This window comes from Euleptes europaea, chromosome 1 (genome assembly GCF_029931775.1).
Source record: "Euleptes europaea isolate rEulEur1 chromosome 1, rEulEur1.hap1, whole genome shotgun sequence".
Lineage (NCBI taxonomy): Eukaryota > Metazoa > Chordata > Lepidosauria > Squamata > Sphaerodactylidae > Euleptes > Euleptes europaea.
This window is the reverse complement of record NC_079312.1, coordinates 155,415,589-155,430,178: the sequence shown is the minus strand read 5'-3', so window position 1 is coordinate 155,430,178 and position 14,590 is coordinate 155,415,589. Positions and strand designations below refer to the sequence as shown.

The following is a 14,590-nucleotide window of genomic DNA, read 5'->3' as shown; positions in this document are numbered from 1 at the left end:
AGGTTTTTTGGGCGAAGCCTGAGGAGGGTAGGGTTTGGGGAGGGGAGGGACTGCAATGCCATAGAGTCCAATGGTCAAAGCGGCCATTTTCTCCAGGGGAACTGATCTCTATCGGCTGGAGATCAGTTGTAATAGCAGGAGATCTCCAGCTAGTACCTGGAGGTTGGCAACCCTATGCATATGGGAGGTGGGGGGGTTGGAAACCTAGAAATGGCAAGGGACACGAAACCCTGAATGCACCAATGATTCCAGCCTTTTCCTAAATTAATTTACTTCCCAGTATTTATTAATGGGGAAGGGAAGGCTGCATGGCGTATCCCAATCTTGTCAAATCTCAGGAGCTCAGCAGGGTTGGCGCTTGGAAGGGAAGACTCCAAGGAGATCTCCAGCTACTACCGGAGGTGCCGTTTTGGACTGGACCTAATTTGTTGGACTAACCTGTTTTGGATTGGAAAGTCTCTGGACTTGGCAGTGGGGAAAGTCTTTGGACCTGGACCACAATCATATTCTGGATTACAGTTTTGTATTTGAGTTGGAACCTTATGCCATTCTCCTGATTGGCTTTGGACTTCTATGAACTTTTTGGACTGGACCTAATTTGTTGGACTAACCTGTTTTGGATTGGAAAGTCTCTGGACTTGGCAGTGGGGAAAGTCTTTGGACCTGGACCACAATCATATTCTGGATTACAGTTTTGTATTTGAGTTGGAACCTTATGCCATTCTCCTGATTGGCTTTGGACTTCTATGAACTTTACAAATGAGTTATTGGTGAAGTAACCTTTTTTGTGTTTATTATCTGGTTCATATACGTGTTGTGAAGGTAATCAATCTTTATAAAGGTAAATTTTCCTTTATTATATATTTGAGCTGGTGCTGTTATTTGTTTAACTTTGTTGTATCAGCACACGTCGCTTTTCATTAGTTACTACCTGTAGGTTGGCAACCCTAGTTTAATGGGTTACCTGAGTGTTCTCCTGCCACAGTGGAACAATGGGAAAGCTGTCAGGCCTGTGTCTCAGTTAGTTTCGTTTTCTCACCGACTCTCCTTCAAGGACTGTTTTGCATTCCTGTTCCCTTTGAAGCTTGCAGATGTCCGTGGGAGCAGCGGCGCCTCTGTACTGTTTGTAATGTGTTTGAAATAATCTCATGAGACTGTACTGCTGAGTGCTTTTTTCAATGCTTTTATATTATCAAGTGCATGCCAGTTTCCTCCATTGCTGTCTTGGGTTCTCTATGCTCTGTTTGCCTTTGTGACCATTAAACCAACTTCTTTGGACAACTACGTCTCCTGCTGAGGCTAGTGGTTCTCGATAGGGCAAGTGCTGACATTAAGACAGCAATCATTTCTCTCACCTGTCAGGCTGGAGCCCCGGAGGGTTCACCTGCCACTCGGATTGGAGCAGGGACGGTGCTCTCCGAGTGACCTACCCGTGGCTGGAGCCCTGTGTGGTTCACCCGGATCCGGCGGATCTGTTCCCCGGGGGACAGGTTCCTGCTAGGAGCCCTGGAAGGCTTCCATCCGTGGTCCCTTCCGTTGGGAACAGCGACTGACGACCCCGAACTCGTATGGGACGTTATAGCTGAGCTACATCGAACTGATGCGGAAGTTAATCGCCTGACTGGACTTGTTCGTGCTCAGTGGCGTTCTCTAGCCACGACGGTCCCCTGGACATCTGACATTGCGGATACCAGTGCCTGCCAAGACCTCCATACCCTTGACTGGTTGGTGGAAGATCCTCGGACGGCGGCTGAGGATTTACAATTGCTGACTAGCCTGTTGGCTGGACTTACTGCCTGTGAAACGCACACAACTCTGACCGCGGTCCCAATCCATTCTGCCGACATGGCAACCCCGGTCACACCACCCCCCGAGCTCTGCCAAGCGGAAGCGAAAGCGGTGGCCACATGGGTGGCTACCCTCTTCCAGGGCCACACTGCGGCCACTATTTCAGTGGCTGAACTCACGAAACATCTCACCCCCGACTTCGGTGCTGATGCGGCGGCCTTGGCGGTACAGATCCAGCCGATGTTGGATCTGGCAGATCGCGCTGAGCTCCTCTACACTTTGGAACAGGAGGCCCTTCCACTTGTTACCACGGCACTGACTGCCAAACTGGAAGCCAATCAGGCCCTAACCGAGCGCAAGAGAGCGGAGGAGCAAGCACGGACAGCGGCTGAAGCCGCGGCAAGAGCTCGGGCTGAGCAGGAGGAGAGGGAACGCTTAGCTGCCGAATGGGAGCGGAGCGGTGTGCACCCCCGACAGCCCGAGGGCTATGAATTACCCCCGTTCTCCCCATCTTTCATCCCGTCGCGTAGCGTTCAACGCTCCTGCAGGTTGGTGGGGACTTTACCTGAGAGGCCAGACAATTCTGACGAGGAGGACTTATATGGGGGGGAGTCTCTCTGGGCCACTAATTTACAGGTCAGCCAGTCCCGCCAGGCTGGCGGCACTGGCGATGAGGTATTTTTGCTACATAACCAAAATCTGGACCTTATGGAGCAGGTGGCGCACTTGCAGGATCAACTGACCTTAGTACTCAGGGACAATGACCAGTTACAACGGGCTCAAGCTGCACCCATTGCACCCGCTCCCGTGACACCGCAGCAGCCACTGCAACAACCGCCACAACAACCGCCGCAGCAACCAGCTGCGCCGGTGGTTCCTCCTGACGGAGGCCCTGCAGCTCCTGGTGGAGGACCCATAGTTCCGGGTGGAGGCTCTGCAGCGCCCGGCAGAGTGCCTGTTGCACCTGCTTTACTGGTGCCACCGGGTGCACCGGGGTTACCAGGAGCCCCAGTTCCTGGATACCCGCCTGTACCCCCAATGCCATGGAAGCCACCAAAACTGAAGGTTACTTATGACGGCTCTGTTGAAACTTTGCCCCGTTTTTTGCATCATGTGGATAGTTATATGAGGGAGCAAAGACAATTCTTCCCTACTGAAGATAGCCGCGTCTGTTTCGTTGCCTCTCTGTTAACGGAAAAAGTGGCCGACTGGATGATCCTCCAGTTTGATACGCGGTCCCGCTTCATTCGCTCCCTCGACAATTTTATGTTCGCCTTGCGACGACGCTTTGAAGATCCCTTCATGGGAGAGAGAGCCAAAGCGGAACTTTTGCAACTCAGGCAAGGCTCCTCTCCAGTTCGGGAATTTAAAGATGAATTCCAACGACTCGCAGGTAAGGTAGTGGACTGGCCTGAAGCTACCCTTATCCACTACTTCCGAGAAGCCTTGCACCCAGACATTTTGAACTGGTCTTATATGCGAGGCGACCCAGATACCCTTGAGGATTGGATTTTACTGGCCGAGGAAGTAGAAAGCCACCGGCGATTCGTTTCACTAGTCCGAAATAGGACCAAGGAGAAGGGCGGGCAAAAACCTCCCACCAAACCTTCGACTCCCAACCCGCGGAGACCAACCCGACTCCCTCTGGATCGCGAGTCCCAATTCCAGAGAGGAGCCTGTCTCGTTTGCGGTGTTATGGGCCACTTTGCAGCGGCTTGCCCTCAATGTCCAGAACCCACTCGACCAAGTATACTGCCTCGAGTTCGGGGACGACCTCAACACAGAGGCACCGCGGCCACCCGCAGAGCAGCGCCGGGACGACCCACACCCTCTGCACTTCACGTCGGAGAATCGTCTAGTCTCCCTGCACCCATCGACCCGTAGGGTCCCGGATTACAAGTGCCCCAGTGGTGGACAGCTCTCCTTCTTCCGATGAAGATCATCAATGGAATTCCCCAGCCCTAAATCTGGAATCTCCTCTTGATGTCAAGAAACGTCAAAAAACGGATACGGTCTGTGGAGACCCCTGTGGAATCTCCTGCAAAACCCAAGGCTCCTGTCATGGTGAGTGAAGTCGAAAACACTGTTTATGTGGACGTAGTGTTACAACACTATAAAAAGGGCCCCCAGTTACTTGTCAAGGTGCTCATAGATTCCGGCTGCGGGCGCTCTTTAATCTATGAGGCCACGTTTGCAGCCCTAGAAGTCAAGTCCAAAGATCTACTGGCTCCCGTCCAATTTGCCCAAATGGACGGTAGCCACTTTAAAGGGGGGGCGGTCGACCATCGCACACGGGGGGTGGCGATGGGTATCGGATCCCATTGGGAGCAAATAGACTTTACCATAGCTCCTATCCGGTACAAAGTCGTTTTGGGGATCAATTGGCTCAAGGGACACAGTCCCTCCATAGACTGGGAAGCTGACACTATTACGTTTACCAACCCTGGATGTGAACGGCATTGACGTGAGGTCGCAGTTGTACTTCCACCCGCCTCAGCCTTAACCTCCGATGCTCTACTGCTGACCCCATTGCCCGAGATATACCGAGACTTTGAGGATGTTTTTGGTGTAAAAGAATGCGATGCCTTACCCCCTCACCGCACCACTGTGCGATTGAGGTAGTGGGAGACTGCAAACTGACTAAAAGCAAGATTTACCCTATGAGCGTTTCCGAACGTGCCGTGCTACGAGACTTTTTGGATAAAAATCTTGCTCGAGGGTTCATTGGGCCATCAACCGCCCCCAACGCAGCCCCTGCTTTCTTTGTACATAAGAAGACGGGTGACTTGCGCTTATGCATTGACTTTCGAAAACTCAACACAGTCACCCAAACCAACTCCTACCCCATACCGTTGATCTCGGACATCTTAGGACAACTAAGGGAGGGGCGCATTTTCACTAAACTGGACCTGGTTGAAGCTTATTACCGGGTCCGGATTCGGGATGGGGATGAACCCTTCACAGCCTTCTCGAGCTGCTTCAGAATGTACAAATTTCTAGTGATGCCTTTCGGGTTAAAAGGGGCCCAAGGGTCTTCATGCAACTCATTAACGAGATCCTCCATGATTTATTATATCGGGGCGTGGTGGTTTATCTTGATGATATCCTTATTTACTCTAATACCATGGATGAACATATTGCTCTGGTCAGAGAAGTGTTGCAACGTCTCAGGAGCAATCAGCTCTACGCAAAGTTGTCTAAATGTGAGTTCCACCAGGAACAATTGACTTTCTTGGGACACATAGTTTCACATCGGGGCCTCACCATGGACCCTACTAAGATTCAATCTGTACTTGATTGGGCTCCTCCCTCCACCCGCAAGGAAGTGCAACAGTTTCTCGGCTTTGCCAATTTTTACCATGGTTTCATTCCCAACTTTGCTCAGGTGGTCCTGCTGATCACTGACCTCCTTAAAACTAAGGGTAAAAGGGTCTCTGCTACGTTGCCCACCGCCAAGGTACATTGGACTGATCAATGCCAAACTGCCTTTGTAACTCTCAAGCAGCTTTTTACTTCTGAACCTGTGCTGCAGCACCCCGATCCAAACTGCATGTTTGTTGTGCAAGTTGATGCGTTGGACGTAGCCATGGGGGGAGCTCTTTTGCAAAGGGGACCTGACGGTCTTCTTCGCCCCTGTGCTTATTTTTCTAAGAAATTTGTGCACTCTCAACTAAACTGGCCCATTTGGGAAAAAGAAGCTGCAGCCGTCCATCATGCCCTCACTACGTGGCGGCAATTTTTGGAAGGTTCCAGGGTCCCCTTTGAAGTCTGGACCGATCACAAAAATCTAGAGGCCCTCACGGGGACCCACAAACTATCCGCAAAACAACAACGTTGGGCTGACTTCTTCGCTCAATTCAGTTTCGTGCTCAAGCATGTGCCTGGAAAGCAAAATGTGCTAGCTGATGCTCTGTCCAGGCTTCCCCAATATCCAGTGAAAATCGACCGTCCTACGGAATCCTTATTCACCCCAGCACACAGGGGAGCTCTACCAGTTCTAGCTGTAAAAACTCAGTCCCAAACTCTGCTCCAGTCCCAAACCCAAGCAGTGGACAGCAGAGCATCTGTCCAAGGGGAACCGACTCCCTCACCAGACCCACCCACACCACCTATTGCCAGCGCTCCACATCACCTGGCCCCCCCTCCACCCCGTCGCCACCGCCGGCTCCTGTTTCACCCTCTGCAGGGGGGGTGATCCTGCCTGACTCCTTCCTGGACTCCCTTCGTACTCAGTGCCTAGCCGAGCGCACTGCTCAGGAACTACCTTCAGGCCTGCTAGAACGGGGTGGTTGTTGGTACAAAGACTCGAAATTGTACGTGCCTAAGATACTTCGGAGAGAGATCCTACAATTGGCCCATGGAGCTAAAACGGCAGGACACTTTGGTTTCCTAAAAACCCTTCACTTATTGCACAGGCAGTTTTGGTGGGTGGGCATGCACACTGATGTAGATTCCTTCGTTTGCAGCTGTCCCATCTGTGCCATTGTCAAACGTTCCCAAGGTAAACCCCCGGGACTGTTACAACCGCTGGAAATTCCCACCAGACCCTGGGAAGTGATTGCTATGGATTTCATGACCGATCTCCCACTCAGTGAAGGGAAAACTGTACTATGGGTTATTACTGACTTGTTTTCCAAACAGGTACATTTGGTTCCGTGTGCGGGTATACCCTCTGCCCCCAAGTTGGCCCACCTCTTTGTGTCACATGTTTTCCATTTACATTCCTTTCTGTGTAAGATAATTTGCGAGCGCGGAAGTACCTACGTGGCTAAATTTTGGAAAACCTTTCTCAAGTTGGTGGGGGTGGAACAGGGTTTGTCTAGTGCTTATCAACCCCAAACAGATGGGCAAACTGAGCGTGTCAATGCTGTATTGGAGTGTTATTTACGTTGTTATGTCAATTATCACCAAGATGATTGAGTTGAACTATTGCCTTTTGCTGAATATGCTTACAATAATGCTGTGCATCAATCTACAGGCTTTAGTCCTTTCTACGCTGTGTACGGTCAGGATTTTGGTCCTATTGGTCATGTAGATATGACGGGGGAGGAGAGAAATGTTGATGTGGCCTCTTGGACTTGAGCTATCCACATCACCTGGCCCTGGCTAGTAAAGAACTTGGACAGGGCCAAACGCAAATATAAAGCTCAAGCAGATAAGCATTGCTCTCCCAGCAAAGACTTTCAGATTGGTGACTTAGTGTACCTTTCCACCAGGAATCTGCGGTCCACCCGACCATGTAATAAGCTCAGTGCCAAGTACGTGGGGCCATATCCCATTGCCCAAATAATTAACCCCGTCACTGTGGAACTGACTCTCCCTAAAACCTTGAGGCGTATCCACCCTGTCTTCCATGTCAGTCTCCTCAAGCCTCATGTTGCCTCCTCAGATTGGCACCCGGAACCGCCTCCTGAGCATCCTGTGATGGTGGGGGGGGACACATTTTGAAGTGTCAAAGATTTTTGAACTCTCGTGTGTGTCACGGCTCTCTGCAGTACCTGATTCATTGGAAACACTTCCCCCTGCCTACAATGAATGGGTTCGTGCACGAGATGTCTCCGCCCCACACTTAGTGCACACCTTCCACACCGCCTACCCCCATAAACCATCCCTCTTGCAGAACGGGAGGGGGCCCTAAGAGGAGCAGAATGTCAGGCCTGTGTCTCAGTTAGTTTCGTTTTCTCACCGACTCTCCTTCAAGGACTGTTTTGCATTCCTGTTCCCTTTGAAGCTTGTAGATGTCCGTGGGAGCAACGCCGCCTCTGTACTGTTTGCAATGTGTTCGAAATAATCTCATGAGACTGTACTGCTGAGTGCTTTTTTCAATGCTTTTATATTATCAAGTGCATGCCAGTTTCCTCCATTGCTGTCTTGGGTTCTCTATGCTCTGTTTGCCTTTGTGACCATTAAACCAACTTCTTTGGACAACTTCGTCTCCTGCTGTGGCTAGTGGTTCTTGATAGGGCAAGTGCTGACAAAAGCACACAATCAGTAAGATCTTTCAAAAATATTTATGTAATTAATTGCTTTAAAATTTATGCAAAAATGTTTTGGAGGGAAAATAGCACTTGTGTCACCCAAGTTTGGAGGCATGGGCATTAGCCAGTTGGTGTTTGTAACACTCACAGCATGCAACACTGAAAACTAAACTGGGAAAAGAATAATATTTTCTCATAAAATTGATATACTAGAATGAATACAGAGGTAATGTAGTTGCCCCACAATGGAAGCATTTGCAGAGGGAATGCCACCTGGATAACTCACTAATGTTTATAATTACAATACATTCCTTCCATGAAAAACAAGTTCTAGAAGCATTAAATGACAGCCCTTGGGAAAGATTCTCCTTAATTGTGTAAAACTAGGCTTGGCTCTACCATGAACCCAAAAAAGGTGGTCGCCTCAGGTAGCAGATCTGGGTAGAGGCAGAAACCTAATTACCAGCCGCCTATCCTGCCCACCTGTCTCCTCCCTCTACCCCATGCCTCAGCAACTATCGCCTCCATCTAGGGTTGGCAAGCATTGCTTAGCAACTGGCGGGAGGGTGGTGGTAGGGGGCAGCATCCTGGGAGAAAATTTTTAAAAAGAAAAATAAGGCATCATCTGCATTCAGGAATTCTGGAGAGAACAGGTATGCATCATGACTAGTATTCATTTTGCCTAATAGCCATGGATAGCCCTATCCGCCATGAACATGTCCACTCCCCTCTTAAAACTTCCAAGTTGGCAGCCATCACCACATCCTGGGGCAGGGAGTGCCACAATTTCACTATGCGTTGTGTGAAGAAATACTTCCTTTTATCTGTTTTGAATCTCTCACCTAGGGCTGTTGATTTGGTTCGGCCCAAACTGAAAAACAGCCGAATTTCCCCTGATTCGGTGGTTTTTAGTTCGGGACGAACCGAACTCAAAAATGGAGGGCAACCGGGGGAGCCGAATTCAACGAGTTCGGGAGTTCACGAATAAATCCGGCAAATTCGGCCGTCAGTAAGCAGCATAACCGTCAGTAAGCAGCATTCTCCTCCCCTGGCCAATCGGTGGCCAAGCTGGGTTTTCTTCTGGCCAATCAGTCAGGATTGAGTACTGGAGGAATCAGCTGATGTGCGGCCCGGCCGGGGAGAGAGAGAGGGAAATCTTCGTGTGTGTGTGTGTGTGGGTGCTTGTGCACATTCGCTCCTTTCTGTGGCTGCAGGGAGCGTATTTTTTGGGATACAGACACAAAACTTTCTGCAGAGATTCAGACAAGCCTTCTTAAGAGACCACCCAAGTTTTGTAAACATTGGGTCAGGGGGTCCCGAGATATGGGCTTTCCCCTTTTCCCTATTGGGATGAATGGATCAGCTGATCCTGTGTGCATCTCCAGAGCAAAACGTCCCGTGCCTAATTGGAATCGTCTTGGATTACAAGTCCTCCCCAGCCCTTCCTGATGGAACAGAAGACCCCTTTGGGGGCTTTAATCTATAATTTTTCTCCTGTGTGTGTGTGTGGGGAGGGAGCAGTTTCTGTGGGTGGGGGGGGGAAGCCAAAGGGGGCTTTTGCCGGTTCTGCCTGGGTGTGTGTTCCCCCTCGAGTCTCTCTCTCCCTGGTTTGAGGGGGGGTTTCAGTTGTGTGTCTTCAGGTTTTCCCTCATTCATAAGAGCGGTTAGGTCTATTTGGATGCTTGCTCAAAACTGGTTTTCAAATGGTGATTTAAAGAATGCATTTGGAGTCCCATGCAAAAGGGGAAATTCCACCCCTGCTCATTATGCATAGCTAGCTGCCTCTGTCCCTTTCCATGGTTTGCAAACTCCCAGGTGTCAGGTGTTGGTTTGCACAGTTGCAAAGGTGTTGCTTACAAGGTTGTGTTGCTTTTGCAGTCGTGTTGCTTGCAGTTGTGTTGCAATGCTTTGCAAACTTCTCAGCTGTTTGTCGGGGCTGGGTGCTTTGTGCGTGGGCGGCAAGCTCTGCTCAGAGATGCACATTAAGGGTGGAGGGGGACCCCTTTCGGGGCCCATATCTCAGCCCCCCCGACCCAATCTTTACAAAACTTGGGGGTCTTTCAAGAAGCGTCCTTTGAAGCTCCGCTCAAAGTTTGGGACCTCTACCCCCAAAAATGCCCCCCAGAGCCGCGGAAAGGCGCGGTTGTGTTTTTAATGGCTTTATTCGGCCGAATTTTTTTCCCGAACTTTGAATTCCTGCCGAATTGCACGGACCTGAAGCGGGGGTGTTCGGACTTTGGCATATCCCGAATCTAAACGGGCTGAATTCAGCCGAATCCGAACTATACCGAATTTTTTTTAATTCAACAGCCCTACTCTCACCTTCCAGCTTCAGCATGTGGCCCCGCGTTCTAGTATTATGAGAGAGGGAGAAAAGCTTCTCCCTGACCACTCTCTCCATACCATGTGTAATTTAATAGACCTCTATCACGTCTCCCCTTAACCGCCTTCTTTCCAGACTAAACAGCCCTAAGTGTTTTAACTCCTCCTCATAGGACAGTTGCTCTAGCAACCCTATCCAAGGCAGGGATGATCTCAAGTCCCTGGTCTGCCTTTCTACTAACCCAGAGAACCTGTCTTGTCAGGATTCAGTTTCAGCTTGTTCACTCTCATCCAGCCCAACAACCAACACTCATGGCAAGTACTCTTGCCAGGCATCATGTCACCAGCCAGGAATGTGACAAGCCTGTTGCTTAGAAGTCTGTTGCTTAGACCAGGCCTAACACACTCCAGCCCAGAATCTTCCATTTCTATGAGAGCTTTGGAGATTTCAAAAATTTGCAGAGAGAGGACATCATTCCCATTTTCCATTTTTTGTGCACCAAGAAGGAGCTCATGCAAGTCACTGTGGAATCACATAGGTCATTTATGCATGAGTCCTTTCAGTCATGCTCACCCCCTGTCTGTCTTGGTCATTCCTTAGAATTATGTTTTCCCTCCATTAGAGATGACCTCTCTGCCAGCCCTCACAAATCCTGGACCTGTCAGTTCCTTTGTTAACCTGATTCTTCCCTCTCCCCTGAGCTCAGCCCGGGTGAAATCTCCATGCATAAGGCAAAGTGCAGGACATGCAAGCTTAGTTTCGCTCACAGCCAATTACAAAGCAGCATGTCCAGAGATGGGGATTCAAATGCAAATAAACTCTTTCTGAGCAGAAGAACGGCTTTTTAAAACTGAGGCTTGGATTTCTCTCCCCCTCTTCTTTTCAGATTGCTCCATTTTTTGTTTTATGTTCTTAAAATTCTTTTTTATGCAGCAATTGGGTTTCAGGGGGGAAGGAACTTTTCTCTCACTACAGCCAATTATGAAGCAGCATTTCAAGAGGCGGGGATACAAATACTTCCTGATTTGAGCTTGGAGACTGCTGGTGCATAGACTCCCAACAGGAAAGTGTGGGTCCAGGGAGCAACGAACCTCAGGTAAAACTCCCATGCATAAATGACCTCCGATATCCTCATGGAGCACATTTTTGTTACCTTTAAAGGTGTCCTGTATCAGGGATGGCCAAAGTCCTTAAACTTTAGAAGATTATGACACCATTTGCATGGCATCTTCCTACCGTCTCAAAAGTACTCTGCTGCCACTCTCCCCTTCATCAAAACTGACCAATAGATTTCCCCCCTTTCCCCCTTTTCCTCCAACAACCCCTATTCCTATCAGCTGCTAGCTAGACTGCTACTGCTTCGTTTCCTTTCCTCTGAATGTGCACAAAAGCAATTTCCTGTTTGAACTATTTGCTGGTTGCAACGTCCAAGTGCTTCATGCGACACTCTAGCCCTAAACTGGGCCATTCCTGCTCTGGCAGCAAGTTCATTGTAAAAACCTGCCCGACTCAACGCTAGGTGGTGCCACGAGCCAGTGCACAGGAGGCTGCTGTCTCTGGAGACCTTGGATCATATCCAGTTTGGGTCACAGCTTAAGTGAAGCGATCTGAGCGTATTCCCTAGCAGTGCCTCGTGCTCATTACAGTATTTCATCTTTCTCAGGGTAGTTATCAGAGCAGGTCAAATTGCAGGGCTATCTGCAGAACTCAGCAGGAGGGCATGCATTCTGGTTGCTCGCATGTTAATTGCATTTAGCTGCCATTCTTTTGGAACCGCTCTCTTTTGCAGAGAAGTAATACCAAAGGGTGAAAATGATGATAAATATTTCAGTAACTTGACTACTGCAGATACCTTATACAGAGAAGTAATACCAAAGGGTGAAAATGATGATAAATATTTCAGTAACTTGACTACTGCAGATACCTTATACTGCTCGGAGACTGGGGGGTGGGGGCTCACTGTGTTGTGCAGTTCCTGTCATCATTACAGTAACTGAGGGCCAGTCAGCAAGCCTCCTGATACTCATCACACATCAGGAAACATAACATCTGAGACAGTCTCTCTCTCCCCCTCCCATCATTTATATAGCTTTTGCTCGTAGGTATGTGCATCTTATATCGATCTAAATATATATTTGTATGAGTTTAAATTGTAATCTGACTCTAGCAATGCCTCTGCTTTCCTATGATGCAATCTACACTATTTTTCAAACTCAGTTTGGAGAGAGACATTCTTAAATTTGATGTATGTGTGCCAGTCCTGAAAATACAAGTCAAGTTGGCATGTGGAATTGTTGGTTTAGTAACAATCGCTGAAAGGAGCTTGCACAACAGGTAGGATATCACACACAACATTTCTACAAGCTCCAGCTATCTACCTGCCAGAATTTTTTCCATTCTTTTCTCTATATCATCTACAGGATGTGATCATCAGAGAATTGAATTTCACTCACCAGTTTAGTAGTTTGAGGCTGAAGAGGAGCAGGACGTCGGTGGCAAATGTCCCCTAGTTTTATCCGATAAGATCACATTGGTTTCTCTTGTGTTTAAGCCCTCTGGATAGAGAGGCAGCGAACCTGTTTCCTATATGAGTGAATGAAACACACACACATCAGACTCTCTACAAGCAATCGCTGAAGTTGTAGGCTGCCAGCAGGAAAAGCTTTATGCAAACATGAAGCTAGCAAAGAAACAACAACAAAATCCCTAGCAGCAACACGAAGTGATATCAAAATGAACATAATTGGATTATTTCACACTTCGTGCCCTCGTGGCTATATAGCTAATACCTAGTATCAAAGAGTCTTGTTTGTGTTGTCAAGGAAGCCCTGGCTAAACGATGCTATATGCTGTTACCAATTCTCTCTCTCTCTCTCTCTCTCTCTCTCTCTCTCTCTCTCTCACTCTCTCTCACTCTCTCTCTCTCTCTCTCTCTCTCTCTCTCTCTCTCTCTCTCTCTCTCACACACACACACACACACACACACACACACACACAGAGAACTGATCAGCAAGCAAGGTGTGTGTGTGTGTGTGTGGGGGAATAACCATTGCCCAGAGTAATCAGAACCAGAATTGTAATCAACCATCACTCAGTCTGATCCAATAGGCATGAGGGTAGCCATTTAAAAAATAGGTTTTAAAAAAATGTGAAATCCATAAGAGAGAAACAAATCCGAGTTTGCCGTTTGGTCTGGCACTTCATGATCACATCCGATGAAGCGATGTCTCCTTTGCCAAGCGACCAATCCAGCTGTCTGCAATCGCAGCGACCAAAGCGACAACCTCATCCATAACTCTGGGACATCTGCAAGATCATTGGAAAGCTCCCAGCCAGCACTAAACATGTTAGCTTTCAAAAAGGTTATGAAACCTGTTCCCATAAACCAAAACAACACTGCTCCAACTGTCCTTAGATATTTTTTTTAAGCTAAAGCCATCACAAATCCAAAAACACTTTCTCTTTGCAGAATTTTCAAGTGCAATAAAGTCTTCAAAAATGTATTAATGGCTCTCCCAGCCAGACTAGGATTACAAATGTGCAAAATGCTAAAAATACAGCTTTGTGTGTTATCTAAGATAAAAATGATCAAACACAGTACTATACATTCTTGGTACATTTCAGCCAACCATAACACTCCTATTAAGCACCTAGCAACAGAATAAAATTAAGAAAGCCTATTGGACATTCATTTCAGAGCGTGTCATTTTCAATTGTCTGCAATATTTTGTCGAAGGCTTTCATGGTCAGAGTTCATTGGTTCTTGTATGTTATCCGGGCTGTGTGATCGTGGTCTTGGTATTTTCTTTCCTGACATTTCGCCAGCAGCTGTGACAGGCATCTTCAGAGGAGCAACACTGAAGGCTGTCCTTCAGTGTTACTCCTCTGAAGATGCCTGCCACAGCTGCTGGCAAAACGTCAAGAAAGAAAATACCAAGTCCACGGTCACACAGCCCAGATAACCTACAAGAACCAATATCTGCAATATTGTTTATAATGTTTCAGTGTATTTTTTGTAGGTCAGCTATGCAAGATAACAAATGCAGCATCAAGTTTAAGTAGAACTGTTTGGATATGAAAGACTAAGTGAACCCATCTTTTCAGCTTTCACTGCCTTCTGAAACTTTTAACAGTCACATTCTCAGTGTTCCTTAACATGGATTCATTACTCTTTAATACACTTCAGCCAATATGTCAAATCAGAATGAGAAAACAAAGCTTCCAATTAATGTTTAGGTGTACTGTAGGGATCCTAATCTGCATTGATGAGTCCAAGAATGGAACTTGGAATAATGAAAATGCAATTGAACCAGCTGATCATCCGTATATAGTAATTACCGTATATACTCGTGTATAAGCCGAGTTTTTCAGCCCAAAAAAAGGGCTGAAAAAGCCGAACTCGGCTTATACACGGGTCAATACGGTAGGAGAGGGGAGGGGGGAGGAGGGAGGAGGGAGGAACTTACCGCTGCCATCGCCGCCTCGCCCGGGAGCCTTTCTC

The 14,590-nt window shown here is 48.1% G+C and overlaps 1 protein-coding gene across 1 annotated transcript in view; it reads right to left on the bottom strand.

Annotated features, from left to right (window-relative positions):
- The window catches only part of ANKFN1 (ankyrin repeat and fibronectin type III domain containing 1), a 235,885-nt gene extending 223,255 nt beyond the window's left edge, over window positions 1–12,630 (bottom strand). The window contains exon 1 of the mRNA XM_056863608.1: window positions 12,543–12,630. The gene's annotated coding sequence lies outside the window, so the exon portion shown is untranslated. The remainder of the gene's footprint in view (window positions 1–12,542) is intronic.
- Window positions 12,631–14,590: the final 1,960 nt, after the last annotated feature.